Source organism: Schistocerca serialis, unplaced genomic scaffold, assembly GCF_023864345.2.
Source record: "Schistocerca serialis cubense isolate TAMUIC-IGC-003099 unplaced genomic scaffold, iqSchSeri2.2 HiC_scaffold_1162, whole genome shotgun sequence".
Taxonomy (NCBI): Eukaryota; Metazoa; Arthropoda; class Insecta; order Orthoptera; family Acrididae; genus Schistocerca; species Schistocerca serialis.
In genome coordinates this window covers 377,501-382,500 of record NW_026047362.1, presented here as the reverse complement: position 1 = coordinate 382,500, position 5,000 = coordinate 377,501, and the positions used below count along the sequence as shown (strand labels likewise).

Sequence of the window (5,000 nt, the reverse complement as noted above, 5' to 3'; positions counted from 1 at the left end):
AATCCCTAGCACGAAGGAGGTTCAGCGGGTTACCCCGACCTTTCGGCCTAGGAAGACACGCTGATTCCTTCAGTGTAGCGCGCGTGCGGCCCAGAACATCTAAGGGCATCACAGACCTGTTATTGCTCAATCTCGTGCGGCTAGAAGCCGCCTGTCCCTCTAAGAAGAAAAGTAATCGCTGACAGCACGAAGGATGTCACGCGACTAGTTAGCAGGCTAGAGTCTCGTTCGTTATCGGAATTAACCAGACAAATCGCTCCACCAACTAAGAACGGCCATGCACCACCACCCACCGAATCAAGAAAGAGCTATCAATCTGTCAATCCTTCCGGTGTCCGGGCCTGGTGAGGTTTCCCGTGTTGAGTCAAATTAAGCCGCAGGCTCCACTCCTGGTGGTGCCCTTCCGTCAATTCCTTTAAGTTTCAGCTTTGCAACCATACTTCCCCCGGAACCCAAAAGCTTTGGTTTCCCGGAGGCTGCCCGCCGAGTCATCGGAGGAACTGCGGCGGATCGCTGGCTGGCATCGTCTATGGTTAGAACTAGGGCGGTATCTGATCGCCTTCGAACCTCTAACTTTCGTTCTTGATTAATGAAAACATACTTGGCAAATGCTTTCGCTTCTGTTCGTCTTGCGACGATCCAAGAATTTCACCTCTAACGTCGCAATACGAATGCCCCCGCCTGTCCCTATTAATCATTACCTCGGGTTCCGAAAACCAACAAAATAGAACCGAGGTCCTATTCCATTATTCCATGCACACAGTATTCAGGCGGGCTTGCCTGCTTTAAGCACTCTAATTTGTTCAAAGTAAACGTGCCGGCCCACCGAGACACTCACTCAAGAGCACCCTGGTAGGATTGCAACGGGGTCCGCCTCGGGACGCACGAGCACGCACGAGGCGCGTCGCACGCCTTCGACTCGCCCCACCGGCAGGACGTCCCACGATACATGCCAGTTAAACACCGACGGGCGGTGAACCAACAGCGTGGGACACAAATCCAACTACGAGCTTTTTAACCGCAACAACTTTAATATACGCTATTGGAGCTGGAATTACCGCGGCTGCTGGCACCAGACTTGCCCTCCAATAGATACTCGTTAAAGGATTTAAAGTGTACTCATTCCGATTACGGGGCCTCGGATGAGTCCCGTATCGTTATTTTTCGTCACTACCTCCCCGTGCCGGGAGTGGGTAATTTGCGCGCCTGCTGCCTTCCTTGGATGTGGTAGCCGTTTCTCAGGCTCCCTCTCCGGAATCGAACCCTGATTCCCCGTTACCCGTTACAACCATGGTAGGCGCAGAACCTACCATCGACAGTTGATAAGGCAGACATTTGAAAGATGCGTCGCCGGTACGAGGACCGTGCGATCAGCCCAAAGTTATTCAGAGTCACCAAGGCAAACGGACCGGACGAGCCGACCGATTGGTTTTGATCTAATAAAAGCGTCCCTTCCATCTCTGGTCGGGACTCTGTTTGCATGTATTAGCTCTAGAATTACCACAGTTATCCAAATAACGTGGGTACGATCTAAGGAACCATAACTGATTTAATGAGCCATTCGCGGTTTCACCTTAATGCGGCTTGTACTGAGACATGCATGGCTTAATCTTTGAGACAAGCATATGACTACTGGCAGGATCAACCAGGGAGCTGCGTCAACTAGAGCTGAGCAGCCGGCCGCCCGTGAGTGTGTCCCGGGAGCCCGCGCGAACACGCAAGCGTCCGCTCAATTATTCTGCAAACAGGAGGAGGCTGAGCTCCCCTGCACAATACACCTCGAAACCCTCTCAGGTCCCGGCGGCGCGCAGCGCCGTCCTAAGTACTTGGTCGGGTTCGAGAGAGGCGCAATCGCCCGGAGTTTGGCGAGTAGACGCTTTAGGTGCGACCACCCGTGCTCCCAACTGAGCTTGCCGCTGCCGACAGAGGCCCGGGAGCGTGCTGTCGTGGCATTGCCGGCGGGAGACAACACGCGCCACCTACGGTGGCCGGCAGCTCCAACGCCAGCGCCACAGAAGGACAAAAGCCCCACTTGGGTGCCGAAGCGAACTCTCCCAGCACAGCGCACGCGCCAACACGTCCGCACAGCTGCGATACAATCCACCTGCGAGAACCGCAGAGGCGACCGAGCAGCAGACGGCGTCGCGGCGCCGAGCGCCGGGCGGCGGCGCATCCTCAGCGCACACAGTCCTCAATCGGACCAGCACACTGCAGATGTCCACCGCGCTTCGCACCGGGCCCGCGAGGACCTACTTTGGCCGCACGGCGCCGCGTGCAGGGTGCGCCGGCGCGCAGCTGCGCCGCCTGCCGCCTCCGTCGGCCGGCGCGCCTGCCACTGGCCGCCCCCACCAGCCGGCTGTAGCGCGTGCGCCCACGCACCGCGCGGCCAGCACGCCGGGAGGCCCCCCCTCACCGGCCGGGGACGGTCCCACCCAGCCACCGCCGCGTATCGCTTCACACCCACATGCCATTCACGTTCGTGGGCATGGTGGGTATCGCTGAAACAACCGGTTGGTAGCTCAACCGATCGTCGCCATCACTGATTCACCTCTAGCGAGAACAACCGCACCACAACGGTTTACCAGTTCTTCATTTGCGTAACGTCACCAGCAAACGTAGACGTCCATCGCCATTTGCAAATTCAACGATTGTTGCATGCCTGTGTCAGGTGTCACGACACACTATGTCTGCCCACATACACGCAACAACATGTGCACGCTTCGCGAACACGTGGAAGGTGGCCCCCGTACGTATGCGATGTCCATTGCGCGAACGACTGTCAACCGGCCTCTGTCGCATGTCGCAGATGTGGAACGCAGTGCACCATGCTATCACGGTGTGTGAGAAGAGACGACTACGTCTGACAACACGCGCCACTACATCAACAGACGGCTCATGGTGATCGCCATCCACGGCATACCATACTGCAATCCAGCTCTTATAGGGAGACGACACGTAGCTGAGTGCACAATATTTGGACCGTATGGTTCGCCGTTGTTGGCGCAGTCGTGGTACGGTCACACATGTACCACGATGTATCATTCAGTACATGAGGACCAATGTGCAGTACAGTGTGTGATTTGGACGTACAACATCAGCGGACAGTTGACACAAGCCGTACCACAACGTAGGCTGTGCTTCGCCATGCGAATGCCAATGAACAACTGCGAAGGGCATTGAGCATGTACGTCCTGCTGCCGTCCGCATTACAGTGTATAGCTGCAAGGTGTTTAACATGAAGCGATACTCTGGGGACCGGGCAGTGCGAGTAGCAAACTATATTGCGGGGGTTGCAGTTAGGCAACACTACACTAATTTAACGCGTCGTATGACAATTACAGAGCAGGTTAAGGCCCAACGTGTGTTGGGTTAAGGCGCAACGTGGGTTGGGTTAAGGCGCAACGTGGGTTAGGTTAAGGCGCAACGTGGGTTGGGTTAAGGCGCAACGTGGGTTAGGTTAAGGCGCAACGTGGGTTAGGTTAAGGCGCAATATAGGTTAGGTTAAGGCGCAATATAGGTTAGGTTAAGGCGCAATATAGGTTAGGTTAAGGCGCAATATAGGTTAGGTTAAGGCGCAATATAGGTTAGGTTAAGGCGCAATATAGGTTAGGTTAAGGCGCAATATAGGTTAGGTTAAGGCGCAATATAGGTTAGGTTAAGGTACAATATGGGTTAGGTTAAGGCGCAATATAGGTTAGGTTAAGGTACAATATGGGTTAGGTTAAGGTACAATGTGGGTTAGGTTAAGGTACAATGTGGGTTAGGTTAAGGCGCAATATAGGTTAGGTTAAGGTACAATACGGGTTAGGTTAAGGTACAATGTGGGTTAGGTTAAGGTACAATGTGGGTTAGGTTAAGGTACAATATGGGTTAGGTTAAGGCGCAATATAGGTTAGGTTAAGGTACAATATGGGTTAGGTTAAGGCGCAATATAGGTTAGGTTAAGGTACAATATGGGTTAGGTTAAGGTACAATGTGGGTTAGGTTAAGGTACAATGTGGGTTAGGTTAAGGCGCAATATAGGTTAGGTTAAGGTACAATATGGGTTAGGTTAAGGTACAATGTGGGTTAGGTTAAGGTACAATGTGTGTTAGGTTAAGGTACAATGTGGGTTAGGTTAAGGTACAATGTGGGTTGGGTTAAGGTACAATGTGGGTTAGGTTAAGGTACACATTGTTGTAAGGAAAGGTGTATTGGGGGGGGGGGCGGCGGCGGCGGCGGCGGCCGGTTTGTTGATTGTGATTATAGTAAGTGGATGCCTGCGGCATCATCTGATTTGCCACGTCAGGATGCACCTTTGGCTCATGACAGGCGGCGCTCTGATTCCATGCTTGTGGCAGACCTGTGTCTTTCATTCCTGCCATTGTTTGTGTGCTGTGACAGGAGGCAGTATTGTGATGTTGGGTGTACCCCTGTGTAGGACATGTGTGGGTGTTGGTGGCTTAGCTGAGCAATGGTGGTTGTCGGAAGGGTGGGGTATTCTGTTTTGTGAGTGGACCTCCCGGTCTGGTTATGATAGTGTGGATTGTCTAATGTGGCGGAGAGGATGCACTGGGTGTTGTTCCATGCTGGTGCTTACATATTGTCTTTGTGCCTGTTACAGGCAGAGAGTAGTGCGTGATAAGAGTGTCTGGCTGACGTGTGGTTGTGATTGTGAGCAGAGTCTTTCAGCATGTATACGGACAGTTGTATACATTATCTGTATTTTGATGGCTCTATCTATTACTAATCAGCGCCGTGTATACGTTTCATCCGGTTCCAGTCGAAACTGTTGTATCTCTGTACATTAGTGACACGGCGAGGCCGCCATGTAGTTACTCGTCTCGGCAGCTTCCACCGGTGTATGGCAAATGATTATAAGGAATCAGTCTAGTCGTCAATACCGATAGTGTGACGTCACATGTCTGGGGTGGGGGACGCTGCGCCCTTCCGGTGGGTCATGGCCTAGGAAGACTCTTCCCACGCAGGGGGGCTTGGACTGTCATTGACTCTTCCGAGTA

General features: G+C 53.2%; 1 non-coding gene across 1 annotated transcript in view; it reads right to left on the bottom strand.

The window, feature by feature from the left end:
• The window catches only part of LOC126433235 (small subunit ribosomal RNA), a 1,910-nt gene extending 258 nt beyond the window's left edge, over positions 1-1,652 (bottom strand). Inside the window, exon 1 of the ribosomal RNA XR_007578346.1 lies at positions 1-1,652. This exon is cut by the window's left edge and continues 258 nt beyond it. This is a non-coding gene — a ribosomal RNA (small subunit ribosomal RNA).
• Between the last annotated feature and the right edge of the window lie 3,348 nt (positions 1,653-5,000).